Source organism: Alosa pseudoharengus, unplaced genomic scaffold (genome assembly GCF_046254945.1).
Source record: "Alosa pseudoharengus isolate Yale_2024_CS ecotype anadromous, Long Island Sound unplaced genomic scaffold, YU_APseudo_1.1 YU_APseudo_1.1_scf_4, whole genome shotgun sequence".
Classification (NCBI taxonomy): Eukaryota; Metazoa; Chordata; class Actinopteri; order Clupeiformes; family Clupeidae; genus Alosa; species Alosa pseudoharengus.
Genome location: NW_027468774.1, coordinates 33,220,248 through 33,234,417, shown reverse-complemented (window position 1 = coordinate 33,234,417; position 14,170 = coordinate 33,220,248).

Genomic DNA, 14,170 nt, shown 5'->3' with positions numbered 1-14,170 from the left:
CAGGGGTGGTGTGAAGGAGAAGGCGGGGTCAACTCGTTGTTGTGTGTGAAGTCGAGAAGCATGAATGGCTATGAAAGCACAGCAGTATTTGCTAGCACAGTGGTTTTCAAAGTGGGGGCCGGTGCCCCCTGGGGTGCCGCGAGGGGGTGCCAGGGGGGCCTCAGCAAGTTGGAAGGAAAAATAAAAGCAACAAATTTAAATACATTTGAAAAAATATACCTATTACTATGAGGGTTGTTATACAATTCCATTATAATAATTTGTCGCATGTCTGAACATTATATTTTCCGTGATAATGACTGTGAAGGCTAGAGTGATAGCTCTCATATAGCAGAAAGCCCCAAATACATTTTTTACACACTGTATGCTCCATCGCGAAGTTCTTGTGGTTAAAATAATTATTAGGATTAGCCTAATGTTTTTTTACATTCGCCGTGGTATTGTTGATGGGGGTCCTTGGCCAGAACCTAGGCTATGGTAGGCTATTTGGGGGGCCTTGTCGTGGAAAAGTTTGGGAACCCCTGTGCTAGCACAACGAGTTTAGAGATAGCGCGTGGTTACGTCTGTGTTAAAGATGTTTGCCTGTCAGTAGGCTGTCCAGAGGTCTCCATGTAGCACAGTAAAAAGTGAACAGTGGTCAAATGTGCCAGGAAGGCATTTGTCTAAAGTCTACTTTCTTGGCTGGCTGTCAAATTACTACTGCCACAACTGACAGCAATCAGTTGCTTCTAGTTTCTCAGTGGAGAGCATACACGTAAAAGTCTCTCGCCTCTTCTTTCCATTCACTTGACTGGCATCCGAGCCCAGATCTTTGCAATAGAGAGAGCATTCGACAACTTGGACGCAGCAGGATTTCTGGAAATTTGGCAACATTTTGATTCTGATGGTGAGAACTTTTCTATTTTGATAAAGCTATTTGTATAGAATGTTTAACCACAAAACTCTGGCAGCATTTTAAGACGCTGTAAAACAGAGTTTTTTTCCCCTAGATAATGGCTATAGAGGAACTCGACGATTTTTTCCGGCATATGATGGAGAAACTGGCACCCCAGGTGCGGCACTTAATTGTCTCTGTGCAGTTGCAATTATGAAATCATTTGCATAAATCACCAGATGTTGATCATAATGAAAATAGCTTTCTTGTGACATTCAAGTACAGGCTAACATTTTTATAGTCAGCAAATGTTGAATAACATCCTTTAAACATTCATTTATTCTGCTTCAGCGGGCACATGGATTCACCCATAATATAATAAAAAAACACAATTATAAGGTTCTGTTTAGTGTCAGAGAGTGTGGCCAAAGATGCAGCCTGAGCTGCATGAGATGGGATTCATTATTGCCAGCACAGGCAATCAGCATATCACCAGAAAGCAAACTGGATCTGGGTTCCCACTAAAAGGGGGGTTTGTGACTCATAGGAAAATGGTCACAAAAGCCATTTTTTGTTTATGTACTGTATGTTTTAGGCTTTACAGATTATTCTCTTATCTTGACAGATGCAATATAGCCTATTATATCTGCTGAACCTCACTCAACAGGCATGACAGATCTACATGAAACACTTTCTGTTACAGTGTTTTGCACCTATAATGTACTGCTGTAGTGTAGTGTTTTAATGAATTCATTCTGCAACATATCCTCATGAATCTTGTTTAAAATCTTCAGTGTCCCGCCGGTGGGACGATTACCCCGTCCCCCACAACATTCTAAATCAAGTGTATGCACCATATAGCATAGTAATGTTATAAATTTGAAAGCTTTGACTCTTGGGAATTCAAAAATGACAATTTTTTTCATGTACAATCTGTAGGGCCTATAGTGCTTTACATTCTCAGATTAATCTTATTATGTCTCAATTAAATTTGATCCAAAATGCCCCCCTCCCCCTCCTCCGCTTTTGGTGCTACCCTGACCTCTGGCTGCAGTGTAGCTGCAGCACAATAAGTAGAGGCAACATATTGAGTACTGAAATATTCACAAGAATCCATAGAAATTGAATCTTCATGTTGTATTATACAATATTAGTTGTACATATAGTATCTTATACTCATTACATACACACTCATTGAACCAACAAAGTATGCAAAAATAGAGACTTTTTTGTAATTATTCCATATTTTGTGTAGCCAGTCTATATCAGAACACCTGACAATCTAAATAGTCAACAAGAAACTTCAAAGTGTTACCTTTCATTTGAGACCAGGACTATGCTTCTACACAAAGGGGTTCATGTGCAGTAAGCATTTGATTGTCAGTATGCATTTTGGATAAACAAAAGTCCTATGGGGAGTTTCCATACGCATTTTACAAAACGCATGAGCATATCTTGGCAAATAATGGTGTAAAGCGCACATATTTTCATTCTATATTGATCTACTTTTGCACACAGCTTCACAAGACCTGGTGCTAGGGCTCAGTTGTGTTTCTGTTTAAGTGTTTCAGTTGAGGGCTGAAATGTGGTCAGTTCAGAGATGCTTGTAATCCGGAGAGAAAAAAAATACATTCTAGCCTCTGTAACTCTGTATGAGTACATCACACAGTTATTTTGACTGTTTCCTACAGTTCTCAGCTTTAGAGGTCAAACATTTGATGGTAGGCCCCAAAAGAGGTGGGAACAATGCCCTCGTAAATAGGCACAGTGCAATTTCAGGCAAAAACTTGACATTTGTATTGGAATTCATGTGGTTAACAGGAAGACGTTGTTCAGGCAGTGATTTCTATGCTGATAATCAAGAAACTGTAGTCAGATTGCCTTCCTTGACAGCCTTAAGTACACAGTGTTTAGTTCTCAGTGAGCTCTCACGAGGCACAGGTCCAGGATGATGTTTCAGAACTCACAATTCAGGATACTCACATCTTGCAGACCTTAGTGAACCCAAAGTGTATGACTCAATTGGATCTGTGTTTGTTGCATCCACAATAAAAGGGACACTCTTGAGCAGTGACATAATAATGTAAGGGCACCCTGTGTCCAGCGGTGAACACTGTCATGGCAACCCTGTTAATGCCATGTCTCCCACTAGGATCAGGTAACAGAAGAGAAGGTCCAGCAGCTCAAAGCTGACACAACTTTGAAGCCATAACTGACACTTCCTGAGAGGGTTTTCCATGAGTTGGTTGGTCCATGGCTAGGGCCATGGCAAGAGTGTCTTAAACAGACATGGTCATCAATCTAAAATTACATAAATTAGTCAACTTCATTTTAGGTAGCATACCTCAAGAAGCGTAGTGACTGATCATTCGACCTGTAAACCCACTGACTCCACACTTAATACACTATAGTCCAGCACATTGCTGCACTTGAATCACTGAGTACTTCACTGAGTGAAAAAAAGTAAAGTATAGTTAGCTTGCTAAATTAGTAAATTTAATTAGCAACACTTTTTTTTATCTGATTGCATTTATGTCCACACAAAACATAAATGAGCTTCTTTAATTTTCCCCCCTTTATTTCATTGCAGTGATAACTTGGGCACAGACTGAGCACAGGCTGGGTTTATTTAGCTTATGTGAGTTTTGAACGCAGTCCAAGTCATTCATCTAATGCATATGAAACATTGTTAAAAACAGACACAAGGAGGATAGCCAGGGCGGGGCCGCAAATGGTCGGCTCTCTGCCCACATGCATTACCCTTAGGTGGTTGGACAACTGCGGTCTTGGACATGAATTTGATTTAAAGACTGGAGCGAAGAGAAGAGGGAGATTTTGCGGTGAAAAAAAAGTTTTATAGTGACATAGATAACAGGTGGAGAATTGCAATTGATGACCAGTGGAAACCTTTAGATATGAAATTAAGGTTTTGACAGAAAACTGTTCTAATGTAGGTACACATAGAGGCTGTGCTAATGGATATGATACTAATAGATGACCATTTATGCATATGCATATATGCACATGTTGTTGATATTGTTTTAGTATCTGTACTTGCCTCGGTTTCATAATAAAAGTGTAGTTTGCATGTTTTGTTGACTGTATTATATTTTAATTTGAACAGGATGTGGTCCCCAGCATCACATGTTCAGCATACTGTATGAGGACTGCTCAGTGACTTAAATGTCATGAATCACACTCTATAGTCATGCTCTGTTCTAGCTGGCAAACATGATTATCCCAGAGGATGAGACCTTCCTGTTGGTCTTTCGTAGGGAAGCCCCTCTGGATAACAGCGTTGACTTTATGAAGGTGAGCTCACAAATGGCAAGTTGATTTTGGCAGCCTTTCAAAGGAATTCTTGTTATTCTAATACACTAGAGTAGAAAACAACATCCATAACGCCGATGAAATGCCTTGGCATTTGTATGATGTGAATGATAACATTAATTTTTTGTGCATTTTTTGTCATGTACATTCTTCAGCCAAAAATAGCCAATGCTCAAATTTCATGTAATCATTCACATCATACCATACCATCACATTTTATTGGCGTTATGGATGTTACAAAAAACTTAATTTTCCATGGAATTGCCCAACAACAGAATGTTGTGGCTCTATGACCCCAAATACTTAAAAGTTGAATTTGAAAAGAAATATAATCATTTGACAATAATGTACATTTAATATCATCAACCAGCAAACTCTTTTCATCACCTATAAACACTTAACACAACCTTAGAAGCAGCGTGACTTAGAGTGATTAAGCTCTCTAGATCAGTGGTTCTCAACCTTTTTTCAGTGATACCCCCTGTGAAATATTTTTTCAGCCAAGTACCCCTTAACCAGCGCAAAGCATTTTTAGTTGAGAAAAAAAGACTTAAAACAGAGCAATAAAACATATTCTTTAAGATACAGCCGGAATTTTGCCGGCTCTGGTTTGGCCTTCTTTGTCACTTGTCCCTCCGTGTTTTCACAAGAATTACCACTACGCTTCAACCACGACTCCATCGTTTGAGTTTTGACAGTGATTGACAGGTGGCATGTGACAGGTTGGGTTGAACCATCCGGGTATGGGGGGACTCTGGGTTTTTTAGGATAATGAAATTGAATAGCCTACTGAAATATAAAATTCATTTTATGAACTTATATTTTCCTGAAATATTTATTAAATAATTGTTTTAAAAAGTATTTTTGCATGGATTCTACTTTTTAAATATATGTATATTTTAAAATCTCACGTACCCCCTGGAGTGCCTTCACGTACCCCCAGGGGTACGCGTACCCCCATTTGAGAACCACTGCTCTAGATCGCACCATTGCTTAGACACTCTAGATAGTCAGGCAACACTTACAGGAATACTGGATTGATCAGTTCAACCAGACAGGTGGCATGTTTCGATGGCTGCAATTGAGTTCTTCATCTCTCCACAGATCTGGAGGAAGTATGACAAGGACAGCAATGGCTATATCAACACCATGGAGTTAAAGGTAATGTCAGGGCAAAACAGCCAACACAAGTCACATGACACAGCACACTGGCCTTACCACTTCTTATTTTATACTCTGTGGTATAGGGCTTTCTGAATGTGGCAATATGTTGAGTGTGACGAATGAGTTGACGGTCATATTCAAAATTAAGAGACCACTGCAAATTTGAATGTGACCATCAACTCATTCGAATGTCATTCAGCAACCATTCTGATGATATCAGAAAAATGTGCAAAAATGTGCAGTTGTCTCTTATTTTTTTCCAGAGCTGTATATAGTCAAAGACAACTTCCTTGCCTCAGTTTGACTTGACTTTGATTAATACAAGAAAAGTGAAGAACAAAGCATCATTATATTTAAGCAATAAGCCCTGAGAGGCTGTAGGTTACACTGATTAAAATATATAAATGAATAAATAAATGTTCTTCATTAAAATACAGGGTGGATAAGTAGGCCTATACCCCCTATATGTTAAATTCCCATAGAGTCATGTAGATTTTTTTTTTAAGGCATCCTGATAAAGTTCCCTTGGACTTTGGAATTAAAATAGCTCCACATCATCACATCATTGATCCAGGAAACTATGCATCCTGATAAAGTTCCCTTGGACTTTGAAATTAAAATAGCCCCACATCACATACCATTCACCATACCTAGAGATTGGCATGGTGTGTATTTCAGTTAGCCTATTAGCTGGTTTGATTGGCATTGAGCTCAATGAGCGTCAAACCAGCTAATAGGCTAACTGAAATGCATTTAATTAATTTAACATGGGGGGAGGATTTAGCATAGGGGGTGTATACTTATGCACCCTGTATTTTAATGAAGAACATTTATTTATTTATGATACATTATTCATTCACAAAGAAAATTGGTGTCCTTAAAGGTTGGAGTTTTACTCATTTTTTTTAATTAAAGCATTAAGATTTCCAAAAAATGATTTTGTATTCCTCTTTTTAGTCAACTTTAGCATGGGGGTGAATACTTATGCACTGTATGTAAAAGCTTATATTATTTACATGAAAATCTGGAATGTGAGGTAATAGAAAATTAGTAGACTGAAAAAGGAAATCAAAAAAAGAATAGAGAAGAGTTACTGTATGAGCAGAGCTCTTGTTCTCTAAACAGACATGCATGCATGCAGTCTTAGCTGATGAATTGATCATTATTAAACCTCTCCATGTTTTCACAGTGCAACATACTGCAGATGCATGCATGGCCTTGTCTGTGTTCTTAGAAGCCTGAGAGTAAGTGCGACATTTGGCACTTCCCGTGTTTAATGATTAAATTTAAGCCAGGCTGGTGGAATTTGTATTCAGTACAGCTCTTTGGTAGCCTGACATAGTCATACTCAATTCTAGTCAGAATATGAGACTGATACTGCTCCATTGGGACGTAATTATGGGGCGTGTTTCAACCGATACAAGGGGGGAATGCCTCTGCACTCAATTGGATAGACCTAACCAATCAGAGCAACAAAATAGCTTACCGTGAGGTGTAGGAAGAAAACACACGAATCATCCTTCTTCTCCTATATCCCCTCCATTTTTAAAAATAATTTTGTTGAACAGTGATATGCTACAAACATGTTAAACAGCTGGGAAAGGCTGTCGCAAATCCCTAGAACAGGTGGTCAATCAGAGATTTCAAACGAACGAGGGAACATGTCGCAATGCAACAGCGCTGTTTTCCCTTGATGAAAGTGAAACCACAAGTTTTTCCACATCTCAACTTTGGCCAAAGTTTTCAGAAATAATCGTTTTCAGTGATACAACCTCATTAAACTAGATGTACCGCAGAGCGGTACAAAATATGACCGCCGCCCAGTCCAGCACATTTTTTCCACAAAAATAAATCACGCTGAAAGGCCTATATGATTCTCACTGTCTCACTAAATTGCATTATCCACACTCAATTCTCACTGATATCTGCTAGACAACAAGTACCAAAACATGAATAGTTCATAGATTTCACATGTAAAATTCATTCAACCCCACCTCCATCTTGCCTGTTCATAATTCTGAGAAATTCTTGATTGTTTGTGTTATGTTTATGTTATGTGTGTGTGTGTGTGTGTGTGCGTGTGTGTGTGTGTGTGTGTGTGTGCGTGCTTGTGTGTGTGCCTGCGTATGTGCCTGTGCATGCAAGCATACATATGTCTACTGTGTGAGTATGTGTCATACGTATGATTACTGTGAATGTATGTGTGTGTGTGTGTGTATCTGTTTGTGCACATGTGTGCACATGAAATGGGTTAACATGACCCCTGGAGGCAAACATACGGAAAAAAATGGTCATCCTAGTCCCTACAGTTCTCAAGATATTCACAGAGAACTGTGTCTGCCCTACCCTCCTTTCGGGGGGTCCAGTCCAGCGGGGTTCCATGCTATCCATGTGGGGTTACATGCCCACCAAGTCTTGTGTACCCCGGTCTTTCAGTGTCCCGGGAATCCTTGTTGGTTATGTCGCTAAATGTACACATACATTATTTTATTGTAAGGCCCCCCATGAACGAAAGTACACAAAACTTGGCATGCATTCGGAGGGTGTCATAATGATCCTACACTTTTAATTTCGTGCAGTTTTGACCTTGTCAGCCAGAGATATTGTGATGAAAACACCTAATTTTTTGCTTTTTAATTTTTAACTAGGTGGTGCTATACATGAAATAAGTGGTAATGGGATGGGTTGACATGCCCCCTTAAGACCAACATACATAAAAAAGGTGGACCTCCTAGGCCAGCGTTTCTCAAACTGTGGGTCGCGGAGCCATGCCAGGTGGGGCGCGAACTGACGTGAAAAACACGATTTTTTAAAATTTATTTTTTATCTGTAGCCTGGGCCCAGGTAGCACCCGATGCGCAATGGACGCACTGTGTTATTCACAGGGAAGCGCTCGTGTCAAGGCAGCTTAGTTAGTCCCGACCTACATGAGATTTTGAACGTTGTTGTGAGAGTGGTGAATTTCATCAAAACCCGGCCCTTAAAAGCGCGTCTATTCTCCACATTTTGCGAAGAGATGGCTTCCCCGAGGTAAAGTGCTGTCGCGCGTGTTTGAGCTCCGAGTCGCCTCTTCTTGGAGGAAGAGCGCATTTTTGAATCTGCAAGCACGTTCACTAATGAACATTTCTTGACGAAGCTGGCCTATCTTAGCGATATATTTGATATATCTTAGCGATACATTTGAGTTAAATGTCCAGTTACAAGGCAAAGACAAGCACCTACCTCACCTAGCAAATAAGATTACTGCATTCACCAAAAAAACTTGAGTATGGGACAGGCGCCTCGATCGCGACAGTATTATGCCTTTGAGATTTCTGAGCGAAATCGCTGAAACGTCTGATTGGGAGGCACTCTTGTGATCCCATGTATTACTGTAAACAGTAGGCCTACATCACATCCCTGCAAAGTTTATTTCAAAAATATTTCCCAACCAGCAGTGCTCAGTATGACTGGATTATGGATCCATTGAATGCAGCATGTTGGCATTTCATTGAATATATTGTACAATACTGTATAATGGCCTATGCTTTCTAATATGTTGCTGGAAAACAGAAATATGTGTGTTATGCATTTATTATGACCGCCGCGCAGCAAAGCGGCGGTCATATAGGTTTAGTCAGAATTTTTTTTTTTTCTTTCTTTTTCGCATGCCCAAATTCCGTCAATGATTCCCGGGACACTGAAAGACCGGGGTACACGAAACTTGGTGGGCATGTAACCCCACATGGATAGCATGGAACCATCGTTTTTCGTTTTGATCTGTAGCCCCCCCCGCTGGACTGGACCCCCCGAAAGGAGGGTAGGGCAGACACAGTTTTCTGTGAATATCTCGAGAACCGTAGGGTTTAGGAGGACCATTTTTTTTTTGTATGTTGATCTCAAGGGGCCATGTCAATCCATTACATAACCACTCATTTCATGTATAGCGCCACCTAGTTAAACACAAAAAAGTAAAAATGAGGTGTTGTAATCGCAGGTATCTGTGACCTAACATAGTCAAAACTGCACGAAATTGGAAATGTAGGATCATTATGACACCCTCTGTATGCATGCCAAGTTTTGTGGAATTCCGTTCATGGGGGGCCACACAATAAATTCATTTATGTTACTATACACCAACTGGCCTGTAGGTGGCCGGAGACAATTTTCTGTGAATATCTCGAGAACCGTAGGGCCTAGGAGGTCCATCTTTTTTATGTATGTTGGTCTTAAGGGGGCATGTCAACCCATCCCATTACCACTTATTTCATGTATAGCGCCACCTAGTTAAAAATTAAAAAGCAAAAAATGAGGTGTTTTCATCACAATATCTCTGGCTGACAAGGTCAAAACTGCACGAAATTAAAAGTGTAGGATCATTATGACACCCTCCGAATGCATGCCAAGTTTTGTGTACTTTCGTTCATGGGGGGCCTTACAATAAAATAATTTATGTGTACATTTAGTGACGTACACCAACAAGGATTCCCGGGACACTGAAAGACCAGGGTACACAAAACTTGGTGGGCATGTACCCCCACATGGATAGCATGGAACCGTCATTTTTCGTTTTGATCTGTAGCCCCCCCGCTGGACTGGACCCCCCGAAAGGAGGGTAGGGCAGACACAGTTCTCTGTGAATATCTTGAAAACTGTAGGGCCTAGGATGACCATTTTTTTCCGTATGTTTGCCTCCAGGGGTCATGTTAACCCATTTCATGTGCACACATGTGCACAAACAGATACACACACACACACACATACATTCACAGTAATCATACGTATGACACATACTCACACAGTAGACATATGTATGCTTGCATGCACAGGCACATACGCAGGCACACACACAAGCACGCACACACACACACACACACACACACGCACACACACACACACACACACACACATAACATAAACATAACACAAACAATCAAGAATTTCTCAGAATTATGAACAGGCAAGATGGAGGTGGGGTTGTATAAAATGAATTTTACATGTGAAATCTATGAACTAATCATGTTTTGGTACTTGTTGTCTAGCAGATACCAGTGAGAATTGAGTGTGGATAATGCAATTTAGTGAGACAGTTAGAATCATATAGGACTTTCAGTGTGATTTCTTTTTGTGGAAAAAATGTGCTGGACTGGGCGGCGGTCATATTTTGTACCGCTCTGCGGTACATCTAGTTCTATTATGTGTATGTCTGCATACGTATATGGATGTCTATTATTACCACAAAAGCCATGAAGTGCATTCTAAAGGCTGTCTTACCTACTTTTCTAAAACTGATAATTCCGGTCCTTGATTGCGATTGGCCGAATCATGTTCGATGCCGTTGTAGAATGAGCACAAACATACACCTCGGCCGCATTTCATTCTATAATACAGTGCTACCACAACTTGATACAAAAGTTACAGTTGCTGTGTCTTGATGTTGCTTGGCAACCATTCTGATAGAGGAAATATATTTTGTAGCGGAAGAATGATTATCTATGAATAAATTGTTACATTTCTCGTTGCTGTGCCTTTCCTTTATGAAACTTTGCCAGATATTTGTGACCCTGCAAGGCTAAACCAGTCGCTTTGTGCACAGTGCTATTTTGAGAAAATCTACGATAAACATACCCTGGAAATCCAGAGTTCCTGCGAGAGCACAATATAATTGTCTCTGCGAGACACTCTGGCAATGAGCAATGATGCACGTTACTTTTACCCCTTGCATCCCGGGGAACCAGCTAAACTGATGAAGACAACGCTGCAACGTTGGAGGACAGTAAGGGGCCGTCTACACGACGCCGGTTTTTGTGAAACGCCGGCAGTTTAGGAGACTGTAACCGGCTTCCGAAGTGGGAATTTCTGAAACCGCCGGCTAACTTTCGCCGTGTAGATGCCTGTAGGTGTGAAGCCGGCAATTTTATGACGACATAGCCCCACCTCTCAACTCAGCCATGGCACTCGACCTGACATGCTGCTTGTCAAAACAAACCAAACCATTTGTTTATCATATTTAAATCTTTTTTCTTTCCCCTGTCATGATTTATGTGCAGAATCAGTAGCCTAGAAATCTAGACGCGCCCCTAGCAGCAGCAAATTACATTTGCTGCCAGCGCTAGTCTAGCAACTCTCCATTGGCTTGTGAGCTCCAGAAATCGAAACTCTATCAGGCCAATGAAATCGTGTATAGAGTCCTTAGGTGGGCTTAACATAATGATTGATGGCAGAGTTGCAACGGTTTGGCTTGAATTCCCTGCTACTTGAAAACAAATAAGATGGATGTTGCTGTTGGCGAACAGTGTGACATGAGTTAAGCTTTTATTAAGTTGGCAAACGTTTGAACTATCCAACTAGCTCAGCTGGTGGGAAACGCATGGGACTCATAGCGCTGCCGCTGTCCTATTGCGTGCAGAGGGAATTTGAAAGACAACTGATTATCCCGCCCCTCGGACTGAGCACTGCGAACGGTGAGTGCCCAGACCAGGGGGTCAGGATTTGAAGGGTTAGCCACATTTTTTAAAACATGGCGTTACATGGTTGCAACTAACGGCACCAGTTTTTACATGCTGATTGGTAGATGACCTCGCGCGTCCATGTTGGTTTGCATTTCTGGAAGACGACAAATAAAACAACTAACTACTTGGATTAAGCTACTGATACTTGACTTAATGCCTACATTGTTTAGGCTTATTATACCAGACTTTGTGGTAAATAAAAGAAAAAAGTAAATGTTGTCATATACTATTATTTGCCTTATTTGTGAGTTGACAAGGTAACTGACTATGACAATACATGTATGCATAGCAATGACCTATATCCAATTATTAGCCTACTCATTGCGTTGTGTATGAAAACTATTTTAAAACGCTGTAGTAGCCTACCTGTAGTCCATGACAACGCAATGTCGGGATCATGTAACCTCCCCAAGTCATTTAAAACGAAGCTTATTTAGTTTGCTTTCTTGCAACATTGACATGATTAGGCCATGCATTTGATTTAAATGGCCAGGCTGCCAGTCGAAGCAAAAGCCAAATATCCAACAACAGTTGCAGACTCCTGAAATGCCTGCGAACCTCAATACCCGAGGGATTTGCGCTTCTATCGGTAAGTTTAATTTGCGTTGCCTTCATTTCGTCTGCCTGCAAATGTAGCCTAGGTTTAACAAGCTGCAAATTCACACTGGGTGCAGCAAAAATCCCAGCTATCCACAAGTTTCTTCGTCCCATGTCTACATAATTATAGTCATTTTCGTTGAATAGCTTATTGTGCAATTAGTATACAGCCTATCCAAATATACATTTAGGGATCATTATTTGTGTAGCCTAAAGTGAGTCAATATTGATTCGCATTGTTTATTATCAACATCACATTAAATAACCTAGGACTTCAGAGACAGGGCAAACTTCTACCACCATTCCCAAAATGTTATCCCAACCAATGAAATACATTTGCGCTTATAACGAGGTGAAGTGAAGCGCGTTCACGAACAACTTCTTTTCCTCTGAGGGAATGTCCAATCTTCATCAACGACATACCGTTTTACCTTACGTTGTCTCTGTCTGTAACGTGGAATCTAATAGGCTAATTCTACCTGGTGCCGGAAACGAACACCCATGAAACGCCATTTTCATAAAGATGGCTGCGGTCAATTTCAAACTTTTTTGGCTGAAGTAGCTAGCCTAGCATGGGCCATTGAAATGAATGGGGGCGGGACTTAGTCACTCTCTCCAGTTATACATAATACCTCCATGGCCCAGACCCTACATTTTAATGTGGGTCTGGCTCGTAAGGCTAGCCTATCAGCCTTTTGTGGCTAATTTAGAAGCACACATTAGCTTAACTTAGTTAAACATGAGCTTACTGCATGTTAATGTTTTCTCCAGTGGTGCTCAGACCTAATGCAATGCGTAGGCTAAGCATTTGAAATTTCACATAGCAGTCACATACCTTAAAAATTAACTTTATTAGTTTAACAGTTGAATTGAAAACCTAATTGTCTATAGTCTCCTTATTTCATGCGACTGCTTAACAAACTGTTTCAACAATGTTTTCTTCTACGCAATTCACGCGAATTAAACGTGAAGCCACTGCACGGCCGGCACCATCGACTGGTCTGGCATATGCACTACAGCACATTTAGCCGGTTACACCTCTGTGTGTGCATGCAAGTTTTTTCTTTACCGGTGTCGTTAAAGGTGTGAAAGCGGTAAGAGAAAATTCATCCGGCAGTTTCGGGTAGACGTACCCTAAAAATTGGTTGTAGTGGTTGATGGCCGTTCATGTGAGCACAATAACTTAATTTTGTAAATTTTACCAAAGCGACTGGTTTCGCCTTGCAGGGTCACATTTATAGTATCAGTTTTAGAAAAGCAATAAGCCACTCGGACACTTGTGTAAAAGAGGGTGTTGCGGGGGGGATCTGACTTTGAAGCACTGTATGGTGAAGGATTGAAATGCTGGTTTGATTTAGACAGCAATCGCCACAGGTTGTCTGGTAAGAACAATGAAATGTGATGTCAATTCCCAAACGATGGTTTCTTTATTGCACACACATGCCACTCATCAAGTGGACGAAACACCATGAACTAGGATGCTGGGAAAGCCATGTAAAACCATGGTTTCTATACAGAATAGAATAAACAGAAAAAATACAAGTATTAATTATATGTAAATAATAATATAATCATAATTATATATATACCAATATAGTTTCCTACTGTCACATACTGTATTCAATTATTATCTATAATACTATAGAAGAACAGCTCTGACAACTAGTTGGATACTGAATGCCTTTTACAAATGAGGATCTTCAGAAATAAAGTG